The sequence below is a fragment of the Colius striatus genome, chromosome 2 (assembly GCF_028858725.1).
Source record: "Colius striatus isolate bColStr4 chromosome 2, bColStr4.1.hap1, whole genome shotgun sequence".
Taxonomy (NCBI): domain Eukaryota; kingdom Metazoa; phylum Chordata; class Aves; order Coliiformes; family Coliidae; genus Colius; species Colius striatus.
Window position 1 is genome coordinate 25848206 of NC_084760.1, and position 26692 is coordinate 25874897.

Here is a 26692-nt window from a genome sequence, read left to right on the forward strand (position 1 = left end):
ATTAATGTTGAAGTAAAACCTTTAATTAGCATAATGCATGTATTTGCATTATGTCAAAGAAGTAATATCAAGCCTTCATTGTTATGAGATCCTTACCTAAGAAGCTCATATGGCCTGTTCTTGTGTGGGAGAGTAGGCCAATAATTCAGCACTAGAAAAGTTAACAGTGAACTTTCCAGACATTTGCATAGGAGTCTTACAGGACTGAAGAAAGCATATAAATCAGACAGAAGTCTCTGAAAGAGTTAGTCAACAAAATACCAGTTGTAATCATATTGGAGTCTGTAAAAGGAAAGAAACCCACTTAATGGAGACGAATGTTTTACTATACTGTGTGTCACTTGGTGTTACCTAGATTTTAAAAATTAGAATCAAGAATCAGGCAGCCTTAATTATGGACATAAGTAGAATCAGATGCTAAGAGAGGTCTAGAAGTCATCCAGGTTCTTCTGCTCTTCACCAGTAGCTTCTTGGTCAGTCAGCAAATTCCCTTCATGATAACCTGGCAATGTTTTTAAAAAGTTACTGCTGGAGAACTAGACTTCTGAATCCTTCCTGAGCCCTATCATCATTCAAAAATCATGGGCCAGGTGGCTGATTTCTGTTTGAATTTCCATTAGGGCTTTATCTTTTAGAGACGTTCATGGTAACACACATTGACAGCATGTGGTACATCACAAAGCCCAGTCATGAAACAGGTGGAAATTCTAATTCTCAGCAGGACGCTGGTCAGCAGCATCACCTGCTCTTTCCAAGATGAATCCCCCAACACGCGCCCTTCCATGATCACCTGCTGCTTTGGAAATAGGCATGGAGAACTGGAAGGTGACTCCCATCACCTGTGGAGTGCAGCTGGACAGTTTCCTATCCCTACATTTAGGGGTATGCAGGATATCAACAAAAAAAATATCACCGCCCCACCAAACAGTCCTTGCTTCATTTTTCTCTATTTACTTCAACCTTTCAGAAGTAGAGTCTAACATTTGATTTCTCTACACCATGCTTACAAAGCCTAGCAGTGTGCAACCAGCTGCAAAACACAGTTAACTGGCTGAAATTTCAAACAGAAGGTCTCTAGGTTTTCCCTGTACAAGTTGTTACAGCAGGTGACATGTCACCTTAAAAGAACATCAGTAGACGTGAACAGATTTTTTTTAAGGGTTTTTTGTTTTTCCTTTCTTTCTCCCTGATACCAGAGTGGCCGTCACCTGAGACTTTAGAAGTAAGCTGTCTTGCTGGTCTGTGCCATTACAGACAAGGAACTTGAAAAGGGTTAAATACATTAGCCACTTTATTCCACATAAAAACAGGAATGAAAAATGAAACTCCTTAGACCAACCTATCCAGGCAAAACACTGATATCAATCATTAAGGAAAACAGAGTCTACTTCTTAGAGGATGGCAGAAAAAAAAATCCAAAACTCCAACTAATATTTACTTGCCAAACAAATCCAAGCGAGTTCTTTGAAAGGACGACAAAGGAAATAGATGACAGAAAGGTGATGAAAGCAATCTGTCTGTATTTCACCCAGGCACTTGATAAGCTGTCACATCAGAAATTGGTGGGGAAACGAGAAGACAGGAACAAGTACTGTATTGACATCCCTGATTAAAAGCTGTCTGTCAGCCCAAACCACACAATGTTAAGTTTTCCAAGTAACCAGTTAAAAGGTGGTGAGGCAGAGGTCTTGACACTCGCATGTCTCAACATCTGGGTTCACCCTGAGAATTTTTTGATGTACGTTACATAAGATTTCTTGGGAATCATTTAAAAAAAAAAAATAGATGCATAGAATCCTTAGAAAGGAAGATTTGTAACTTCTATGACTGCTACTGCAATTGAGAAAAGTATTTAGACTCCACACATTTTCTTCTTGTATTTTTATTTAATCATAGGATCATAGAATTGTTTCAGCTGGAAGAGACCTTTAAGACCATCGAGTCCAGCCTTTGTCCCAGCCCTATCAACCACTAGACCACTTCCCTAAGTGCAACATCCAACCATCTCTTAACCACCTCCAAGGATGGTGGCTCCCCTACCTCCCTGGGCAGCCCACTCCAATGTCTGTCAACCCTTTCAGCAAAGATATTCCTCCTCATATCCAGTCTGAATGTCCCTTGATACAACTTGAGGCTATTTCCTCTTGTTCTATTGCTTGTCATTAGGGAGAACAGACTGATCCTTGCCTTACTACAACTTACTTTTAGGTAGTTGTAGAGAGCGATAAGGTCTCCCCTGATCCTTCTTTTCTCCAGGCTGAACAACCCCAGATCCTTCAGCTGTTCTTTCTGTTGAGACATGCTTCAAATCCTTTACCAGCTGGACAGCCTGCCTCTGTATCCTCTCCAGCACCTCAATGTCTTTCTTGTAGAGAGGGGCCCAAAACTGGACACAGTATTTGAGGTGCAGCCTCACCAAAGCCAAGTACAGGCAAATGATCACTTCCCTCCTCCTGCTGACAACACTGTTCCTGATACAGGCCAGGATGCCCAGGTCTCTCTCTGCCTGGCAGCCTTCCAGTCACTCCTCCCCAAATGAAACTTGTGGCATTGGCCTTGGCCCAGTCATCCAGCCTATCTATATTTCTCTTCACACTCCAGAAGTAATTATCTCTGAAGACTATGCTAAGACACTAGAAAAAGGAAAAAAAAAATCAACAAAAAGAAAATCCAGATGATTGAAAAGTATTTTTACGACTTAGGATCGGGACCATTCTGTACATGCTGCATAAAACACTCAGGAGGAAAAACAGTAAAGTCTCTCTCACTGAAATAAATGGAAAACTCACTCATTGGTCTTAACAAAACAGTTCCAGCAGATCTTACTCTTGCTCCCTACCTAAAGATGTCCTAAACTAAAGCGAGGGTAGTAGGGAACCTCTGTATGTCTGAAGACACAGCTGGAATTCACAGTGCAACGTGAAGATAAATACAAAAAAATCTAGAACAAATCTGGGATTTGTTCCAACTTAAAACAGAAAGAATTTAAATGAAGAATGAGACTCTATTGAGACTCAAACAAAAAGCCATTTCTACAAAATCTCTTTCACTTCACTCTCTTTTTATATGATTCTCCATTTAATTCTGCAATTGCAGCAATTTTTAAGAGATGTTTATAATCCAGGATCAGATCTTATACGACCTCTCAGTTTTCTAATAACATATTTTCAGTTTATGTTCAAATTTCAAGTGAAATGGGAATTCTAAAAAGATTGAAGCAATTGTGACAGTCTAAAGCAAAGAAATGCACTTGTCTAAAACAAATATCTTCACTTTTTCCTATCTCATTATTAATAATACACGTGTAAAACATATTAACTACAAAACACAAACATCACACTTTTTCTACTGCAGTGTTCAAAATTACTGATGGATCACGACTAAGCTTCAAAAGTCATGAGAAGATACACTTCCCACTGTCAGTAATACAAAGAGCTTTAATTTCAAGATGGTAGATTTACAGAGGTATTACTAAAATGCAAAAAACTAATATCTTAAAAGGCCCATGTACAATGTGATTTACTGGTGTACCTTTGTACAACTAAAAAGACAGCGGACATGAAGATTCTAGATTTTATGTTCATGATACAAAGTTTTCCAAATTTGATCTAGTTCAATATACAGAAGTCTATAGAGACTATGAAAAATGTGGGTTTTTTTTTTCCCATTGAAGAATATTTTTCTACCTCAGTCATGTGGAGCTGCAGCAACACAAATGCTATTTCTGTTTAAAACTAAAAGAACAACTGTGATAACATTCCCATAACAAAATCAACAATGTTATGCAGGTAACAACAATACCGATGATATTCCTTGGGTGTTTTGTGCTACTGTTATTCAGTTTGCCATTTCTGAATGGCAGCAGAGAGGCAACTCTGTCTCATGATTATATAGTGCCCATGACACTCATGACAGTCCTGCTTATTAAGCCAAGCTGCTGCATGAAAACAGTCCTAAATTCGCTCTACTCAGTGCAGTTATAGTAACCTACATTTAATGCAAATTTCTTGAAGAAAACAGTACTTTCTATCATCTCTCAGCTGTGACAGTGCCTCTTAGTGGGAACAATTTAAAACAATGAAGAAAGAATCACAGAATCACAGAATGGTTGGAAGGGACCTCATAAGATCATCTAGTTGAAAGCCCTGCTAAAGTCTCCAGGTGGGTTTTGAAAAACTCCAGAGATTATGATTTTTTTGAGTATCTAGCTTTGGATCCTAGCCTAAAGCATTACAGCCTCATGCCCTTCTGAATTCTCTACATGGTAGAGTAGTATAATGAATATTTGTAGCGAGTTCTTGTAAATTTAATAAAATGCTACAGATTAAAGGCTTAAACTACAGTTATTTGTACTTAAGATATTTCCTTGATGCTCTGCTCTGCTACTGTTCTTGCCAGTGCCTCAGTAATGTACATGCATTTGTTTAACATCAACTTGGGAGTTCGCTGAGTCTCATTTAAAACCTAAAAATAGTGATGGTACTATTTTCATTGATTTCAGCATTCATGAGATCAGACCTATAGAAACTTAGCTGTATAATACTGTTTCTAGGAATAATGGCTTATCAGTCCATCTGAAACAACAATCAAATGCAAGAAAAAGTTAATACCTGTATCTGAAATATCCAGTCCAAAGACACTTCGAATTGAAGTACAAAGTGCTACATAGCCAGAAACATCATAGTATATTGATTAAATACTCATCATGTATGGGAAACATACTGTTTTTAGTGAGAATAACATAAATTCAGTGCATTAACATTCACGAATATCATATGTATTATTACAATCATAGAATGGTAGTGTTGGAAAGGACCTTTAGAGATCATCTAGTCCAATCTCCCTGTAGAAGCAGGTCCACTTAGATCAGGTTGCATAGGAACGTGTCCAGGCAGGTCTTGAAGTGTCATATATCCATAGTCATGGGTTTGGACAAACGGACTACTCATTCTTATGGTGGATGGAAAATCAGATGGACAGCTGGATTTGCAGTGTTGTGACCACTAAGAAAATGTTCATCTGGTAGCTGGATACCAGTGTCATCTCTAGAGGTTAAAGCTGGAGCCAGTACTGTTTAACACTTTAACTAATGTCTGGATGAGGGAACAGTGTCCACCATCTGCAATAGTACCAGCTTAGGGGGAAAGGCCAGTACACTGGAGAATAGGACTGCTATTCAGAAGGCTCCAATAGGCTAGAGAAACAGGTTGCTAATAAACTCATGACCTTCATGACAAATGCCAAGTCTGGCACCTGGCATGAGGTTGGCGGCCAACTGATTAGAAGGCAGTTTTACAGAAAACAACTTCGGGTTCCTGGTGGATACCAAATTTAATATGACTTAACAGGGCAACCTTGAGGGCTGTTAAACACTGGAAAAAGTTTTATAGAAAGGCTGCAGATATTTCCATCTTTGGAGATGTTCAGAACTTGACTCTGCATGGCCCTGCACAACTCTGGGTTGACATTGCTTTGAGCAGGATCCACACCAGATACTCTGCAGAGATCCCTTTGCAATTTGTATTATTTCTTGATTATAGATTTTAACAACCTGCTCATAGAGGATTACAAAACTACTGGCTCTGTTGCATACTACATCAATCTTTATCTTTTACGAGTGACGAGAGTTGTACTTGAGTATTCTTGTGTAGCATCATATCCAGTTCAGATTCCACTTCAGAAAAAAACATGATGGTGCATTTGTCATTCTTTCAGTAAGAAATTATTTTGCAAGTCTGACACTGCAACAACAGAAATACAGCATGCCCATAAGCCAGATATTGTCTATCTAACAAGATATTTGTTAGCATCTGTTTTATATGATTTAGTGACTACTCTCTGCATAGAGATAGCACACTATTCGTAGCATATGCTCTTTGCTCAGTATGTTTAATAAATAGATTGCCTTCTGTTCTTTTCATAAAACAAACCTCCTTATGTTAAAAAAATATTTTGTATACCCTAAGAAGATACAACTTTCTAGAATTGTATTTAATCTATAAAACATGACAATTTTTTGACAGTATCATGCAAATAAAGGGTCTGTCACTGAGTGTATACAGTTACCTAGAACATAAGTTTACTGTACTCCTTTGCTCTGCTAAATCACCTGTTTTCCAGTGTACTTCTCCAGGAAACTCTGCTTATCATGTTTTCATTAAAACTGCTTTTTAGCACCCCATTGATTTTTATTACTTACAGACTAAATGTGTGGTTGTACTTTAGTTAACCTTATGTCTTTGAAGAGAAATTATAGACTACTGTGTGGTAGCTTGGAGGCAGCAAAGTTCTTTACTATGGAGACATAGCATGTGCTTGTGTTTGTGTCACAGCATCCATATAAACATACAGCTTCTTCTCTGAGGTATGTTTGCAATTTTCTGTCTCTGCATGGTATTTCTTCTATCTGACACTATGTTCTAGGTGTCATCTTTCCTGCACTTCCCATGGTTTCCCTTTACTTTGTCTCCTTTTGCCTTTCTGACATGCAACAGAAAACAATGAATGTAAGCAATTATATGATGTGGTGAATGTAGCTTCATATTGTTCTCATTTTTGTTTACAGTTGCTACTGTTCTTTTCCATTACTCATTATAAACTGTCCTTCATGCTATAAAATATATATATATAAATTTTAAAAGGGAGTCTTGATACCTATTAGGAAGTGATGATCTTTAAATACCATTATCTACCACTTCAGTACAGTACCACCACTCAGCAATTGAATTTTACTTGTATCCAAATAAACCAAATGAAAATAAATACCTGAAGATCCTAAGTCATAGGATGGAAAATAGTTATTCTCTGCTACTGAAACTCTGTACTACTGAGACATTCTCTGAGCTCTCTTTCTGCAGATGATAGTTTTCCTTTAATAAAACTCTGTAGTAACAAGCCAAATAATATGAGCTTTATTTCATCTGCAGTGGAGCTTTTTTCTCAATCTTGACAAATTATAATGTCTCTGCTAAGGAAAACAAGTACCAAACACATACCTACTGACAGCCATCCTTCAATGGCTTTCCTTATTTCAATTAGATTTCAAAGACGCGACAGCAACAAAGTACTGGCTCTGAACATTCTCAATAAGATGGATTTTACTGTACAGATTTCACAAGCTGAGTGAACATTAAGGTTAGTTTATTTGCAATACAGAGTTCTGAATTTCTCACTTTCCAGAGTTTATTTTTGCTACAACAGTCATTCAAAAACATCTCATTCACCTGCTGACGGCACATAAGGTAACACAATTTAATTGAGATCACAGTTTTTTCCTATGAGCACATGTCCAAATTCGGAGGTACATAAAGACTCCAAAGACAAAAATAACTTAACACATTTGAAAATTCAGTTTCTATGGAGACAAATAAAAGTAAAATCTCTAATATGAGTTCTTATTCAGCCGAATGCCTTACAGATTAGAAGCACTTCTCTAAGCCTTAGGGACAGATAGTATTCCATAAATAAATACATAAAATAATAATAAAAAAAGAACCACCTAAAATCCCCTATCCCATGTTTCTAACATGCACTTGTGTTTTCTAGTTGTGTAAGAATTACTGCTGGCAGTCAGTTCCTGTTTTTCTATTCCCATCCCACATTATGGCCTTATTGGTATATTTGAGGTACAGTTTGTGTCATTTTCAATAGCAAAATCTTTTTATTGAAACATGAGAAAATTCAAAGCTCAGGACTTTGAGGCTCCCAGATCTCACTCCAAGGGTTTACAGAATAATAGCTACAAAGTTAACTGTTACAGTTGCCTGATGCTGCTAGGTCAAAGTAATGAATGTTGCATGAACTGCCTGACCTTTTAAGCCATGATCAGCAAAAAAAGGCCTGAAAAGCACAATATCATGATTAGAGCTGTAGAAGTACTCATGAGACTTCTCTCAGGCAGCTGGATACAGAGCCTGCTTTTTAAAGGTGCATTTTAAATGACACTCTAGTCAGTCTTAAAGATCATATTTGAAGAGGTGCTGTTGCTGTTCACAATTATCATCAGCTCTAATGGTGTTTTCTGAATCATGTGCTTCTGCAAGGCATATTAGTTAGCCTGTCTCAATCAGCTCTTCCTTCACACAAACTGCAGGGAAAATACAACACAAGATTATCAGCACTGAGGGTCTCTATAAAGCTTTTTGCAAAAATGCAGACATGATTGTCAGAGCCAACTTTTACGCAATAGCCATGTAAGTTGTCATTAGCACAGAACAGGGCTTCATCTTGGTTCCCGGCAGGGCTTCATTAGCTCCATACCGTATCGCACTAATTATGGCTACATGTGTTTTTTGGCCTGAAACTTGCTCATGAATAACCAGCTCGGAACCTGAGCAAAATGAACTCATGCCTGACAAAATCAAGTAAGTTAGGTCAACTTAAGGTGGCTGAAGCTGGCTCTTCCACTGTAATTTATGTTTCTTCTATATGTGTATATTTTAAAATACTGTTAAGCCTATTCATCCACTCGATGATCTGCCAAATGTTTTTTGGTTAAAAGGACCATATGCTGGTGGATGAAAACCTGAATATAAGCTATGTGCACTTGCAGATCAGAAAGCCAGTCATATCCTGGGCAGCATAAAAAGCAGTATGGCCAGCAGGTCAAGGGAGGAGATTTTGCCCTCTGCTCTGGTGAGATCCCGCCGGCACTACTGCATTCAGCTCTGGGGCTCCCAACATAAGGAGGACATGGACCTGTTAGAGTGAGCCCACAAGAAAGTGATGAAGATTTCCAGAGCACTGGAGCACCTCTACTATGAAGACAGGCTGAGACAATTGGAATTGTTCAGCTTGAAGAGAAGGCTCTGAGGAGACCTTAAAGGCTTCTTTTCATACCTAAAGGGTGCTACAAGAAAGCCAGAGAGGGACTTTTTACAAGGGCATGTAGTGATTAGATAAGAGGTAATGACTCTAAACTGAAAGAGGGTAGATTTATATTAAATATTAGGAAAAAGTTCTCTTTGAGGGTGATGAGGCACTGGAACTGGTTGTCCATAGAGGCTGTGGATGTCCTATCCCTGGAAATGTTCTAGGTCAGGTTGGACGGGGCTTTGAGCAACCTGATCCAATGAAGGATGTCTCTGTCCATGGCAGGGAGTTTGGAACTAGATGATCTTTAAGGTATTGCATGTATTTGCTCAGCTAAAATTTATTATGCACAAAGATGACAAAAATCAGGTAACAGTAGGGTAAAGCTGGGTCCAATGGACAGAAGCCTGTTTGCCTGCTGAACTAACTAATCCCAGCACAGCAACAGTCAGGAGCCATATGGAATGTGTTCCCAAGAGGAAGAAGAGAGCAGGACGGGCCGTGGTGCTGCTCCAGGCAGCTGGCAGGCCATCCTCTTCATGCTTCCTGGAACCAACAGGAAGTGCTCCTCCTGAGAGCCCGCTTTCAGTTGTGTTTCCCAGGCTCATTATCATCACTGTGTGCATCTCTGCCTCCTTCACTGGCAACGGCTCTCCATAATAACACTTCAGACACTGCATTTTCACTTAGCAAAGCCTGCATTTTTCCAGTAGAGCATTTGCTATGCTGCAGGCCCACTCCAAGAAGTTCTGCACAGACTGACCCCTGTCTTTAAATAGTATAACTGCATACTCATGGCACTGTTATATGCAGACTTACTACTCAAATAAAAACTAATCTAGTGTCATCTCCACTCCATATTCCACAGCACCATTGATATTAGTTGTCTGCAACTGCATTTTCACTACAGATTCTGGTAGTCTTATTTATCTATATCTTATTTGCACCTTTAGTACAGAAGATCTGACCTGTGCTATCAGGTTGTCCATCGGTCTGGCAATTGGCAGCTTCCCCACTGACTATGTGAACTCTAGGGGCCAATTTAAATTGTGAAAATCAGAAAATGAGTAGAGATATGCACAGCACTGTCTCCACCGAGGCAGAAGCTAGCCACTACACTAGAGCTGGCAAAAGTCAAATGCCCAGCTGGCACTTGAACATTAGCCAGGCGATGCTCACATAGTTGCAGAGTATCAACAGCATTGCTACTATATGGGCTGTTATGTGGGACATCAAAGGAGTGCTGGGAATGTGGGGGTGAAAAGTCAGGCAATGAACACAATTCATGGGAAATTAGACTTAAGCATTTATATTTTCCTAAATAGGAACTAATTTTGTGCATGTTATCCTGCTTATCAGTTATCCTGATTAATTAAGTCTTGTCTTTATACTTAATACTTTACTAATTCTCATGAACAGTAGCTGATGGGAAAATCATTTTACTTATCATTCTCTAAAGCACACAAAAAGAGATTTGTGTTACTTCACTAGAATTCTACCAAAATACTACCATATTTCCAAGTACTTGAGAAGTGCTATTTCCTGAACTTTTCTTGCACGCTAATTTGACTCAACAGGAACAAGATTCAACTGCCTAAATGAATCTTAGCAAACAGTGTTGAGTCCATATATAGCTAGTGTAGAGATAAAGTGCTACGGGGTAAATAGGATGCTATTCATCTAATTCTAAACCAGACATCTTAAATAGGTCAGATGAATCATATCCTGAAGTACTTGCTTTTCTCCATTTACTGTAAAGTGAGTCTGGGGTAATGAGCTTTAACACAGACACCTATGGTGTAAATACTTAGGTGAAATGAATGTCTTAGAAATTCAAATGTAGAATCAGATACTTAATGTACAACTGAACTATGTCAAAGTTCCTACAGTGAAGTTCCTTAAAAAAAGAAAACAAAACAACCCTGGCAAATCTCATTAAACACCAGCTGAATTTTTCTTTTTCTTCTCTTTTTTTTTTTTTTTCCTAGTAGTAAAGACAAAGATTAAACCAGTTTTCCAAAAGTTATTGTTCCATGTTTCCAATGGAACCACTCACTGAACAGTCAGGCTAACATGAGAGGTACACACGTGAGTCACTGTTTCAAAGCAGAGGTCTTCTTTGCTGTCTCCTCTTCCACACCGAGTTCTTCTGTGAGCCTCAAATTTGTCAGCTGACAGTACAGCCTTCCACATCTGTTTGTGGCATACTGGCAAGAAACACTCATAGTCCCTGCCTTCACCAGTCCTTTGCAATTTCTTGCACACAAATCTGAACAGGTTTAATCCAGTTCTTTTTGTCCCAACTGAACAAGTTGAATAGTTGTCTAGGATTTACTTCACAAGACTTAAAATCATGTTTGATGAAAAAAGAAGTGAAACTGTCAACACAACAAATATGACAATTAATTCTAGACTGCAGTTACTAGCAATAGCCTTCAGTACCTATGCTGACTATTTCTTACCCTGAACTCTTCCAGATGACGACTTGTACATGTAGGGACAGTAACTCTGGGAAGTCTTACACCACAAGGTCTGATGAGTCTATGGATCCCAGCTTTGGTTAACCATCTGACACACGCCACTGCACACCCCTGAGACCTGGCTCACAGATCACCTGAAGCAGTAGCTGCTCAGTCAGGGCTAGGCTTCATGTATTGCTGAATAACTCATTCTGGAGGCCAAGAAACAAAAATGAGATGGCCACTGCCTTCCCATTTCTCACATCCACAGACATGGAGGCTGTGTCAAGGCTCACATCCAGATCTTCTAACTCAGAAGTGAGATTTCCAGCATCCCCAGTCCTGCCACAGGCTATACTTCTCCACTGCCCAACATATGGAAATCAGCTTCCAGAGCTGACTTACTTGCTCCAAGGGAGGCCCTGTGAACTTCTCCATCTATGTTTTTACTTACTTCCATACCAAAGTCTGGTAATGAAAACATAGGAAAATCACCAGTGTTACTTCAGGGACTTTACAAGAGTATCAGGGTTTGAGAGCAATAAGAGTTCTTACAACAAGCCAGAAGAAAGTTCTACTAATGCTGGTCTGGACACTCTACAGTCATAAACCTTCTAGTTTTCATACTCTTTAGAAATAGCAGGAATATACAGGCTACCATGAAAAGAGAGACAGCACTAGCTTATATCTTGTCTTAACTTACCCAAAATCTTATCTAGCATTCTTTATGTACCAGTACTGATGGGGAAATAGATTAGACTTCAGCTATGTAACTATTAAAGAAAGAAAGAAACAAAAATAAAATCTTTTAGCATACATGTATTTCAAGAAAACAAAAAAAACCAACTTCCTATCTTGTGCAAATCAACTAAGATTTTGTTATCCATTTGAGAAAGCATCTGTTCACAAAACATACTTTCATCTCAATAAAAAAAAAGCTTGAAATAGTGACATCATCATCTCCCTAATTCTTATTTCATCCCTGCCTTCTATTGCATAATATATTGTATTGGAGAGGTTTGCAAAAGGTCATGCAGACTGTAGGCAATATTTTTAAGACTAAGCACTAAAATGCAGAAGTCAAGAAAACACAGACAAGTTATGATCTTAAACAGTAAAATAAAAACATAATTTATGTAACTTTTTAGAGTTTATGAGGAGTGAATAGTGTAACATTTATTCAAAGCATGAAGTTCACAAATAGCTTTAAAATGTGTGCCAGCCAACGAACACAGCTGAAGTCCACCTTGGCAGAAGTTAGCGCATCAAGCAAATCCTGACTTGGAAGTCCTGCCACTTTCTTAATTAGAACAACAACAGAGTTTGGTTTAAAGAATGAAATTTACTCCTTATCTTAAGTGATACTAGTGGATAACAGAAAAACCAGACAAATCAGAAAGATTTCAGAAATAACTGGAAAATATAGTAGAAAGTTCCTGGTGACTAAACTTATATAATGGAAGGGAATCAGACCAATGAGACCATGCAGGAAGGACTTTAAAGCTTTTCTCTTAACAATACGTCAGAGTGTTCTGAGTTAGATCTTGAATATATCTCCAGAAAGTTCCATAGGTATTAGAGAGTGAGAATAAATAGGGTTATCCTTCTGGTGCATGAGGGAGAGAAACTGCAGAGTCCACTTCTCAGTTGCTGTAAAGTGTCATGGCTCAATTAACTTCAAAGGTGCTACAGTAGCATATAGAATTGTGTCATAGTTCTGTGCAGGCCCTAACAAGGAAAAGTCACCAACTGATGACCATAGAAGAAACAAATGCAATAGTCAGAATGAGATAATATCTCTGTGCAAGTACAGACTGGTGCTCAAGATTAAATGTGTGGGCTCTATTTACATGTTGTGATGGTTTTCCCTGGGATAGAGATAGTTTTCTTCATAGAAAATGAATTTTCTTCACAGTAGCTAGTATGTGGTTATGTTTTGGCTTTGTACTGAAAATGATGTTGATAACATTGGGATGTTTTGGTAATTGCTGAGCAGGGTTTACATAGAATCAGGACCTTTTCTGACTCTCACTCATCTCACCAGTGAGTGGGCCGGGGATGCACAAGTTGTTGAGAGGGGACACAGCTGTGACAGCTGATCCCCAACTGACCCAAGGGATATTCTAGATCATATAACATCACGCTCAGCAGATAAACTTGGGGGAAGAAGGAGGAAAGCGGGGGATACCTGGAGTTATGGAGTTTGTCTTCCCCAAGCAATGGTTACACGTGATGGAGCCCTGCTTTCCTGAGACAGCTAAACTCCTGCCTGCCTATGGGAAGTAGTGAATGAATTTCTTTGTTTGGTTTGCCTGTGGCTTTTGCTTTACTTACTAAACTGCCTTTATCTGAACCCATGACTGTTCTCATTTTTACTCTTACAATTCTCTCCCCCAGGAGGGAAGTGAGTGAGCATCTGTGTGATGCCTAGCTGATGGCTGAGGTTAAACTACAACACATATGTAAATAAAATGGACCTTGGCTATCACACTGGCCTGGAAGCATGCTGATACCACACAGCTCTTGATTGTATTGCTTTTCTTCTTCCACAAATAAGATATCTGCATCAAAACTGTCTTTTGGGACAGATGCGTGGCCAACCTTAGCTCTCAAAACATTCTCGAGTATATGCACAAGGAGTGAGTTGGCATGTCACTGTTTGGATGGTCAGATGTCAGCAAGGGGACTCTGACCCTGGCCCACTTCACTTTAATATGGCAGACGCACTCGATGGCACTGGATGCTATGGTTCACTGAACTGGTATGTATGGCATTCAGATCAGATGTGTACACAAGGGATGACTGAGTCCTACAATAAGAGAGATTGGATAATTACAACTCCGGGGGAAAAGGAAGGTTTGATCAAAGAAAAAAAGGGGAAAACTGGTCCTATTACTGCTTATCTTTCCTCTTGGTTCAGTAACAAAGATCGTAGCAATGACCCACAAAATGTTTGACAGCATACCCTGCAAGTTTTGTGTCAGAGGATGCCTTACCTGCCCAAAGAACGCACTTGTTCTAGAATTTCTTTGAGATGATGACAAAACAAGTGAACCTAGAAACAAATTATCAAGGCAAATGGAAGCTGAAGAGTTTAAAGAAGATAACCACTCCGTTTAATGAGGTTATTCCACAGATGACTGAAAAATAGTATCCCTATTAGGGAGAAAATGTTTCCCATGTTTATGTTATGTGAGTGCATCTCTATATTCTTAAAGAATTGCTTTCTTCTCATAGTATTTACCTGTTTTACTTAGATCACATGCTTAACATAAATACAGCGTTCCAGGGAATGTATCTTTTGCTTGGCTTGTTTCTGGTCTCTTACAGATAGGTAATCCTCAGTGTATTTAGCAACTACATAATTTGACAAAATAATATCATGGGGAAAATAGGAGTTTCAAGCTCCATTTTGAGATTGACATAAATATAGTACTTTTTTACTGAGTAAGAAATGAACGGTTACAGTGGATGCATCTTGCATGGTATGGAAAGTGTGTTATGAGAATGCAGGTAAATGCAAGAAAAAAGCAAATATTCATCTGGATTCAGTGAGAACGTTTTCTACACTATAATAGGAAAGCAGGTTTTAGTTAAACCTCATGAGGATTTGGGCTACACTTCCAAAGTCTATTTTAATATTAATTATTTTTGGCTATATCTCAACTTACAACAAAAAATGTTATAAAGAGGATATTGAAAGGAGGTAGGTAGAGACTTAACTGCAACATTCAGAATAAACAATGTTTACTTAGACTGATTTGCATTTTCCTGTAACTATACATATTTAAACCATTGGCAATGGGGATATAAATCAAATTTAAAGGTTGCTATCTTACTGATTATGTTGCAATTCAAAGATTGCTTAGTTAATGATTATGAAAGATATTTCTATGGAATAGTGCATTATTTCAGCGTTTGCTCCTGGGAATTACTGCCCAATACTGTCATTAAAACAAAGCATAAATCTGGTGGATGCTGAAGTATAAACATTGCTCTATTAGAACAAGATGTCATAAGAATTGTAGCTCAAGTGCTTACATAAAAATTTGTGAGCTACTGTTCCCATAGCAACATGAAACATAATTTAGCTAACATAGCTGCTTCCCTTTCTATGGACTTCATTGTCATTGCAGTTTACACAATACAAAAGTACTTCTAAGACTTTGACATGGTAAACACACAAAATATTGGAAACGTTGAGGAAGGAATAGCTCTCATTTCAGATGTAGGCTAATAAAGTGCTTCATTGTCTTCTCACCTGTGTTTCATGGGACTATCTACTATCTTCAAGCCACCATGTACTAGTTTTGATCTGGAGTATTGTGTCCAGTTCTGGGCCCTTCAGTTCAAGATGAACAGGGAGCTGCTGGAGAGAGTTCAGCGCAGGGCCATAAAGATGATGGAGTAGAGCATCTCCCTTATGATGAAAAGCTGAGTGAGCTGGGGCTTTTCAGCTTGGAGAAATGGAGACTGAGGGGTCCTCAGTCAAATATGTAAATTTGATTTACAAATATGTAAAGGGTGGGTGTCAGCAGGACAGAGCCAGGCTGCTCTCAGTGATGTCCAATGATAGGGCAAGGGGTAATGGGTATAAGTTGGAACATAAGGGATTCCAAAGAAATACAAGGAAGAATTTCTTCACAGTGAGGGTGATAGAGCACTGGAACAGGCTTCTCTGGAGCCATTCAAAACATGCCTGGACGAGTTCCTGTGTGACCTGCTCTAGGTGGCCCTACTCTGGCAGGGGAGTTGGATTGGATAATCTTTCGAGATCCCTTCCAGTCCTTGAGATTCTGTGATTCTTATGGTGCAGGAGATGTAGTGAAAGGCACCTGAAGCTGGGATGCCTCTGTGAAAATCTAATTCTTTCTGGAATGTACAGAAGCAGTTTCTTTGCTGATAGATTCATGTTTTCTCTCCTTCCTCCCTTCAGTTACCAGAATAAGACTCACTTCAATGCAGAGAATCAGCACAACATAACTGGGGCACCTGTTAAATCTCATATTGAGCCTACACAGAGTTACTAATTTAACACACTGCTGACACACTCCCATAGCCATAAGTCTCTTGCTTCTTCAAAGGTTCTGTGAATCTTGCTATTAATCTGAATCACTTTAAAGTGCTTTTCTAAGACATCTTTTAAATTAAAAAAAAAAAAAAAAGTCTGTGAAAAAGTTTTCAAAATAAGAACCTAAAGAGACACCAGAACTAATATTCACACTAAAGATACTCTGAGATTTTACACTTGAGTAGCTGTGTTCTAAATGGAAAGATCAGGGGGAGCACATCAGTTTCCATCTACTGGAAGTTTAGGATTGACAGCCTGCAATCCTTGCCTTGCAAAGAAAAATGTTTCATACTATTTTCTCAGTGAGGCTGTAAGAATTTCTTCCAGAGGAAAGATCTAATTGATGTCAGCAAGTGAATCACCAGCTGTCCATGGGTAATGGATGCTTTTGAAAGCAAGCTGTATTAGCCACTGCATTCGATATACCCCATAATGAAGTAGTAGCTCTGTTTCTGAAGCTCTCCCGTGCTGGGCCCCTGCCAGTGACCTTAAGGCACTCACCTCTTCATATATCTTCCTTCCTGAACAAATATATAAAAGGTAAAAACACTAAGCTGTTAACTTCACAGCTGAGAATTAATTATGTATGATATTAGGATGCAGACAGTTTATCTGACTTTGAAGGTATTTTCCCATTTTGGTGAGTTGAACAGTGTATCAAAGACAGGAGCTGTCACAGGTAGTTGGAAAAGCAGCTGTGGTGCTGGAGTGCAGTCACTCATTCTGTGGGCAGGTAACAGGAAAATTTGACAGTGGCAATTCAGGCATCATGTGTGAGATGCAATATATGCCACTCATGAACTTCACTTAAAAACATGTAAAAAGTAACCATGGCAGTTAGCTGGTTTTTTCCACCTACAATGCAACGTGTGGCCTTTTATAGATAAAGATGCCATGACACAGGAATAATCCTTTACTTCCACATGCATCCAAACAAACACACAGAACCTGCCTATTATTTCACTTGTACCAACTAAGCATGTATGATCTAGCACTTTGATGAAGACTTAAGCGTTCAGCAAATATAAAAAAAGGAAATTATTACACCTACCACCATAGTTATTACAACAGTATTTTTTATCCTGCAGTTGAACATACGCAATAAATGAGCATTGGGTTACATTACTTAAATAGTGCATTAGTCTTTATTGTCCTACAGGACAAACTCAGCAATACCCTCTCACAGACTTCATCACAGCAATTTCCAGCTCTTGACCTGTGAAGCAGGTTGAGCATGCCTGCCAAACTAGAAAGAATAGCAACTATCCATTTCCTGAAAAAATTGATTGTTAAACACCAGGACTGTAAAAACTCATCTCCGTATCAACTAACAGTGCTTAGTCTTGCATTAAAATCAAACAGCAACAAAATACCTGACACGATCTATGCAATACACGAAATTCCTGTGTAGATTTTGTTGGCTCGTAGAGTGTTATCTATTGTCCTTGACATAGCTTTCATAATTCACAACTAAGACTGTTCATTTCAAAAGAAATAAAAATATTAAGATCTGAAAAAATATAAATTTAAAAATTAAGCAATATTCTGAGATGATATTACTTTATTGGAAATAGTCTTTGAGAAAGCAATATTTCAAAAATAATAAAATAGAACTATTCTTTTAAAAAATAACACATGCTGCTGCATGCTGGCCTTAAACGTGTAACTAAGGTGTAGCATTAAGCAGTGCATAAACACAGTAAACAGAAACCTTGTCAATGTAGTATTTCATATATCTGCTTTAAGCATCTAACACCTGAAAATGTAAATCCATTTTTTGTGTTTAGATGTGAAAAAGTTGACATTTAATACAAGTTGTGAAAATAAAGACTCTAAACCAGACAGGTTTTATGTGAACAGGAAAAGTTTGCAAGAAGTCAAGCTTTAATTTGTGATTGTCAGAATTCTGTCTCAACCTTATAACAATTCTTTTAACTTCTTGACAGCATTATGGAGAAAAGAGCCAGCTTCTTTCCAAAGAAATGTAGGATCTAGTGCAAAATTAGAATACGATGACTTTTAATAGTAACTACAAGGGAAAGCTCAATAGCTATACACAGTACTTCATAGATATGTCAGAATCCATAAAAACTTCACCCTTTGGCAGATTAATGTCAAATTTATGCCTTCAGCCAACATGGTTGCCCTCTTTTAAATTCCAAATCTAAATTATCCTCCTTAAGGATTTGCCTGTAGCTATAATTCCAATTTAATATCTTTCTTCATATGAGTTATTGTGGACTATACAATTAGTTTAAAGCATCTGAATATATTTCTTTTAGACTTTAAATTCAGTGTCTTCATTTGACCTGTTTCTTGTAACATTATGAAGTGCTGGGCCTATTTAAGATGTTCTGCAGCATAATAGGTTCAAAACAATTTCCAGCAGCACTAAAAGCTAAACGTAGAGCAAGAATAGTTGAATGACAATTTAGAAAAATCACTGCCTTAATAGAACATTCGGGATAATTTGACAAACCCAATACTGTACTTACTGTTGCCTTTGCAGCTCTCAAATAATTGTGTGCCAGATTTTTCTAAAAAGAAATACTTAATTAAAGAAGAACTAAGCCATGAATTCATCTATTTGCGAAAGAGAGATAGATCATGTAGCTCTGCAGTATCTAGTAGAGTCCAAACATTTTTTAAAAAACATTTTATTTCCTTTTAATTCTGTTTGGTGGTAATGAATGAAGTATATAATTACTCTGATTCATCCTGTACCCTTAACATTAAGTACCTCAGAGCACTTAAAAACAACAATAAAATATCAAAAAAGGAATGAATTAAAAGCACAACTAAAAATTAATCCTTAACTTGGTGTTAAATGTGATCAAGAATTGCGCAGAACTCATCCAGATTTTGTCTAACTCATGTAATACAAATAGCTGAGAAATAACTAGTAGTACTTGTACCTTTATACCAATAGCTATTCATACAGTTCTTGTTGATCAACTGTAAACCATAGTGAAGAACCAAAGAAATGAGATCAAGTATTTCTAAAGAGTAAAATAAACCCTGGGCAAAGCACCAGCACCATATATCTCTATTAAACTCCTAATTTCAAATAAAAAAAAGAAGAGTATATAGGTCTTTCTAAATCTGAAATTACCTAATTTTCAAGAAAAGTCTGTATCCCTTTCATTTTTCCTTTTTGCACATATTTAAGTGGAAAATAATCAAGTGAAATTGAGGATAAAGAAATACTACATATTAAAGACAGGAATGAAATCCACACAACTGCCAAATTCCTGCATGATTAGTCATTTTTGTAGGTTTTGCCCTATTTGTCACTCCATGAGTAAGTCTGCGCTCTGGAGCAGGGATACAGCACTGTGTTGTGTACATCATAGCTACCCCAGGGCACATCCTGACTCCAGGAAAGGCTTGCTTAGTGACCAATGAGAGGGAGGTTCCAGAGCAAACCAGATGGGAAATTCATGAGCTGTTTTGAACCAGGAGCCTGAAAGAGCTTGGAAACAGAAGAATTCACAAAATATATTTCAACCAATGTTTTTTTGTTTTGCTTGGTTTTTTAATCTCTCTCCTGATATAAATTCACATATCAGACTTTCCACTTTGGCCAGATAAGACCTATTACAGATGAAGTGTCATCAATGAAAGAAGGCTTATTTCTTTTTCTGTGATTCTGTCTGTTGAATTTTACAGAACAGGAAGCCCAAATGGAACTCACCTCAGAGTGACCTTTTTTGTTCTGTTTTGTTTACTAGCACATCATACTCCACTCCCTATGGTTTCATGGCTTCGGGCTTATGTTTTGCTTTGTTTTGGCTATCTTTTTTTTTTTTTCCTCTTTTTTTTTTTTTTAAATCGAACTTGTATTCAGCCTAAGCTGAAATGACTTGCTTGTCTTGAACCTAGTGTAAGTACAAAAAAAAAAATCACTAAAGTCCAATAGCTAGACAAAAACTCCTGTGAAATAATAATTTCTCCAAATTTGTTCTTTAAAGATCTGTCACCTCTAATAAAATAACACTGAAGTTTGATATTCTGTTGTCGATACACTTGGACTAAATCCTATTCAGTGTAATTTTTCCTCAAATGTTCATTCTTCATTAATTTTCTATCCAACCTTACACATGATTTGGGCAAAGGTAGAGAAAAAGGATGAGACTTTTGGCACTTCTGACTCAATGCTACAGTAACTGCAAATAAAGTGGCTGATAAGACACTTTCAGATAAACTTTGATTTCAACCACAAGGCCTTAGTACTTGTGAAACATAAGAAATGTCCATTTAACTTTTAGATCTAGCAGATCTGTGAAGAGGAAAGTGCATGGTGCAGTAGGCTGTTAACTAACCTGTGAAATGACACTCATTATATGGATAAAGTGTTATTTCTTCCAGAAACTAAGCAGGTCACCAATAACTTTGATTAGATACACCCAGGAATTAGAATGGATATCTTGTGTTCACATTTCATTAGCATTTGACCCTCTTTCTCTAAACACTTCCCACAGGACTGCTCATGAATTCGTACCACAGATCAAGCCATTATAGGAAGACCTGAGAATGCTCATACCACTTAGTTCTGTCTTTGGTTTACTGACAATGCTGAAGACAAGAGTCTTTTTCCTAGATTATTAAATTACTTTCAGAGACAAAAAGGAGTAATTTTTAAGTTGGAATCTAGCATTATATCGCCCACAATGAAGAACTGTTTGAATAAATAACCAGCCACAGATTTGTCCCTGAGGTATTTTTGTAAAACCTCAAGTCTATTTAGATGAATTCCAACAAAACAGTATTCATCATTAACACAATGAAAAACAAAGTCTGTGGATCTTATTGATGAGTTTGGATACTTTGTGGTGCTAGTAAGGAAAGAAGAAAACACTCCATGCTAAAGCAGAATTAAAAGAAAAATCAGCTAAGGGGCAAAAGCTGTATTTCGACTATTCCTTACTCAGGTGGCACCTAATTAATCGATATGTCATCCAGAACAAGAATTCACAGGCATACTTCACAGCCATTGGAAAGCAACCCAGACAACTGCTACTAATTACCCTCCCCATGGAGCTCCTATGTGCTAAACGTGCATTCCTGATCTTCTAAGTGAGTTAATATATTAAGTATAGGGATGTGGTTTGGGGGATTCATATGAACGGGTCATAGCTCAGTGTAGCAGTAAGTACATTGCTGCCGTTATAATTCCAAAGACACGAGTTCACATATGAGCATGCAAAGTCACAGAATCAGAACACTTCTCCCATGTTTTTTTCTTTTTTTTTTTTTTTTTATAACACCTATTTCTTGCTCTGTCAACAAGAGGCCCTGGGATAGGACCATTCTTCATCTGTGGACTATTGCACAGAAAATGCAAGAGCTATTTTGCTATAACTCAAGTGAGCAGCTCACTCCTTAGGAAATTCCTCAAGTTTGGGATTCCTCAATGCAGTCTTTGTACTCACTGTAGTTTTTGCAATAGTCCAAAGACTAATACAAAACATGTAACTTATCATCCAAGTAAGACCTAAAGTCCAAAACTGTATCTCTTCCTCACTGTCCAGGAAAAAATGTTATAAGGAAAGCAATACTTGCTTTGGACATGCTACTGCAACAGTTTGGACAAACTAAAATGTGTTTTAAAGCAAACAAATAGAAGATTGGGAACATATGTGAATAAACGATTTAGATCTACAGCATGGGTGATTCTGTTCTGTGAGGCAAAGACCCAAGAAAGGGTTTAAATTTATTACAATCTGGCCTCTTTTTTTGGCATATTTATCTGTCAGATAGGAAAACATAATTCTGGAACTCAGCTGTGTCGAGTTTCTGCCATGAAGGTATGAGTGAGATTATGAAGGAATGTAATTATATGAGTAAATATGAGTAGCTTGGTTAAGAACACTGAGAAAAAGCCTTTGGACACAGAGTCTGCCAGTACAATTTCTGTTTAGCAGGCCGCTGAATTTTAGGAGGAAATTTAATATTCTTCCATGGTTTGAAGTCTCTATTTTCATCCCACTCCCTAGATACACCTCCTGGCTAACCCCTCTTTCTCTTTGGAATAACAATCACCCAAAAAACTAGGTTCCCACCCAACAAGCAGATTGGAAGAAGCTAGACTTCATGTGCTGCCATAGATTTCATGTGCATTCCCTTTCAGCTGTAATCTCATGTGAGCCACATCAAACTAGGGGAAAAAACATTCATTCCTACTCTATCAGCTAAGTTTAGTGATCACCACTTAGATTATTTGACACAGACAATCACTGCAACCAGAGCTGGCAGTTCTGAACTGTAGCTAAATGTATAAAAAGGGGAGAGTGAGAAAGGAGATGTTATGTACAAATAAGAAATTACTTTGCTTCTATATACAGCATTTTTAAGATTTCTACATGAATATATTCTCTATAATTCTCATAGGTTTTGAAAAAAAGGAGTTCCTAGGACAGCTGTCAGAAAACCAGTCTTACAGTGTGAGCCTTAAAGAGTACAACATATCCAATTTACCAGAACAAAAGTTGAAAGGTGCCTTGATCACTATATACAAATTTTTAGAAGCCACAGAGGTGTTAAAGTTATGATAGCCTAAAGATATGGAAGATGCAAGGTTTGCAGATCAAGGCAAAAATTTGATTAGGCCAGATGGCACAGACAGAAATGTTGCACAAGCTTCTGCGTGCATAGGCTTTTCAACAGGTCACTGTACCAGTTTTTCATCAACACTTGCTCAGAAGACATATCTGAAAAAGGGATTATTTTCAGTCTTACTGGCAAAGGCATAGCAAAAGGAAGACTGGCAGTTGAAACGAGACAAATTCAACCTTTCCATAACATTGCAATTTCCTAGCACTAAGGGTAATTAAATATTGGAACAGCTTACCAGGGGAGCTGGTGGACTCGCCATTGCTTGGAGCTTTAGGACGAGATTAGATATCATTGTAAAAGAGATGCTTTAATCCAGCTTCTGGAAGTTCTCAACATGCCCATAACACTTGCAGCTCTGCATTAAGACAATGACTATAATCAAATCTCATACTTTAGGGTTTCAGCTGATCAACTGCAAGGGTTATAAAGAATTTTTTTCTCCTTTCACATAAAAAACATATAGATACTTGGGTGTGTTTTATATTCTGATCTGTCTCTGAAGTAGCAGATTGCCCACATCTACAGGAAACACAGGGGGAGTTGATGCAGTGATCAGTGGTGATAGGAAAGGTATTTTTTTCTTAGCCTGAAATTCACCAAGGAGTCATATCCTAATGTGACCTCACTCTGAATTTGAAACCATCTGGATGCAAATCACCTTTGACCAGCGAACTGTGTAATGAGGTCAGTGCAGAATCAGGTTTGATCTGTGTGGCCAGCTAAGGGCCTGGCATTAGCACCCACTCGGCACTGCGCTAACACAGCTACTTATGTTTTGGAAAGGGGCCATTTCACACCCTGCTGCTGCAGAGCACTGGCCAAGGATCAAATGAAAAACTATTTCATCCCCATACTCTTAGAGGTCTTGTTAATGAACCTTGCTAGATTAGCTCAAAGCTTTTCCCAAGGTGAGATAACTAGAAATCTCAAATTGAGTTTGTTTTCTGTTTGTTCATGGAGAGATCCAAACAACTTGTTAATACATCGAGATCATCCTGACATATCTAATCTAATGAATTTTTACTGTAACAAGTAACACTTTGAACATTTCTGTCTCCTCAAATTGATTAACATGCCTTAGACTAACTAGAGATATCATGTTTAGACACTGGTACCAGGATGGATTTAGGATTTTTTTCCCAGTATGATTAGATAGATATATAAGCATCCCTTTTGATGTTTAATTTAGCAACTTTTGTAACTATACAATTCACACTATTTTAGCAGAATGCTGTGATAAAAATTATTAATGCAAGTAATGCTGAAGACAAGTCAGGACATTCTGCTGCTTTTACAGTTTTGTGTGGGGAAAAAAAGGTATGTCTCAACTCTGTCAAGTAAAGCATTAAATGAGAAACGTTTCCTCTGGCAATTTCTGTGAGCTGCACAGTGGCATGTCCATACTGTGAGTCTCCAAATAAAGATCTGTTTAAGTCAAGTCCACATTTCCAGGCTTTTATACTTTTCAGCTACTTATACTATTTTCCTACATCCCTTTGACAATGAGTTAGATTCAAAGATATTTCTCTCAGTGCTAAATATTAGGCCATTTGATGGAATTGTGCATAGTCACACTTGGAATCTAACACAGGCATATAATGCACCTGTCCTGCAATTTGGGACATTTTCCATCTAGAATAAGGATGATTTCTCTTCACTATAATTCTGAAGCATACATATTAATATAAGGCTTTTTGTCAGTCCTGGTCATCATCATTATGCTAAGACTGTCATATTTCAAAGTATGAATGGGGCACACTGTGATGGAACTACCCAGTAACACAAAATATTTATGTAAAAACAAACATAAAGTAAATTTTTAAAAAGGAAAAAAAAATGCTGATACTGCTTGTCTCAGTGTCTATCTTGGTGATACGTGCAGGCATTTCACAGCAATCCTGAAGATCATATTTACAAGATGGCCCTATAAAGGGGGACATTATTCCATGAGTATCCTTACTCAAACCAAACCGGACTGCTCAAAATAAGAGTCTACTCATCTGGGATGAAAATGGCAAATTCTGCACTTACAGTGTTTTGATTTCTCAAACAGACATCACTTGGTCTGCTGCTGTGTTTGAGTACAAACTTCTCTGACAGACTCTGGACCCGAATCTGCTCCACACTATACACAAATTTCAAGATAATGAACTTCTGAACTTTTTTTGATCATCTGTTCTAGTGAGATTCTTATAGCACATTTAATGTACACAATGCAGGAATGCTTGGAAAATCTCAAATAGATCTAATATTCCATGATTTTTAAACAACACTCAAGATACAATATCACTCCTTAGTTTTCACAATCTGTTCATTTGAAGGATTATTCAAGAGAATTTTGAGTACAGGAAGTGTCTGCACATTTCCAACAGAAAAGAGATTAGTCTCACAGAGTGCTAGTTTGTATTCCTCCTGTGCCCAAGTTTTCACCTGAGCAAGACAGAAGTTAATGTGATCACTGAGCATCAAACTCTCTGCTCTTGTATTTCTGCTAAAAAAATCCCAACTCATAATGATTGAATTGTTAAATAATTATGGTTGTAAGAGTCTAAATTTTTTAATTGAGTAGATTGTTTTTGCAGTTAATTTCCACACAGCATAAAAAAATGATGAGTACAGTAGAATTAAAAAAATTAATATAATTGTGTTCACATCTTTTCTTGATTCTCTACCAAAAATTGTGTTCTTACTGTTAAAAATCTGTTTTCTATACACTTCTAGTCAGAGAACTGAAGACTCAATCTTGTAGTTCTTGAAGTTTAGCCTTCCTTAAAGAATACTAGGTGAGTTTTTTCTTCCATACAGAATCACATGCAAGTATGAACTGACTTTAAGTATTTTCATTAGGATTTGGTATTTTGGATCAATGCTCCTCCCACTCTTATTTTGTTTAATAATAAAGATACCATAGTTAACATTTAAACAGATTTTAAATTCTGCTGTTAAACTAGTGCATGTAATAGCAATCTCTTCTTCATTTTTCTGAAATTTTAAAAATTCGAACAGTACAAATTTGACACATAACAAAATGCTGTCAGAAGAATACCAATTAAATTTTACCAACTCCCCCAAAAGAAAACTCAATACAAAAAGAGCAAATATCTAATCTAACTGTTCACTTTACCTGGAAATGCATGCCCTGTTAGAGAATCCAAATCTGCAATTAAAACAGTGAAAAAATAATCTTTAACACTAATTCAACATTAAAAAACAAACAAAAAAAAAAATCAAAACTAAACCTAGCATCAAATATCACATTATCACCAACATCACATTTTAATCAAATATATGATTAAACAAAAAGCAAAAATAGAACAGTTAGCATTACATTATGCTCTCCATAGTTTTGTAGAGATGTAAAACAGGATCTAAAGATGAAAGTACTGAACATCATGAGAAGCTGATTTACTTTAAGACAGACATACCACAATTAAATAGGAATTTTACAATGTTTTTAAATGAATCTCTGCTTTCAGAAGCTTGTATGTGGAGTATAAACATGTTTCAAGGTTGTACATAGCAACAAAAATCAGAAATCTGCCGATTGTTTTTTAGATTATATCATTTAAAAATATTTTCCTTCTTGATCATAACAAATAATAGGCTTAATTTTCTCTATTCTAGTGTTCATACTTCAATCTATTTTTCAAAAAGTAGCTGAAAGTATTCTTACTTATACTGAAAACCATAAATTCTGTGTTCACTGGTCAACTCCTACCTGAAGAAAGAGGAAGAA

At 37.4% G+C, this 26692-nt stretch overlaps 1 protein-coding gene across 2 annotated transcripts in view; it reads right to left on the reverse strand.

The window, feature by feature from the left end:
- DLGAP2 (DLG associated protein 2) overlaps positions 1–26692 on the reverse strand; it is a 466793-nt gene that overhangs the window by 130815 nt on the left and 309286 nt on the right. The window contains exons 3-4 of one of the 2 annotated variants that reach the window (XM_061989738.1): positions 26081–26113; positions 23192–23311 (exon numbers count right to left, since the gene is read on the reverse strand). The exons of the other annotated variant lie outside the window; for it this stretch is intronic. The gene's annotated coding sequence lies outside the window, so the exon portion shown is untranslated. The remainder of the gene's footprint in view (positions 1–23191; positions 23312–26080; positions 26114–26692) is intronic. 2 annotated transcript variants of the gene reach the window in all.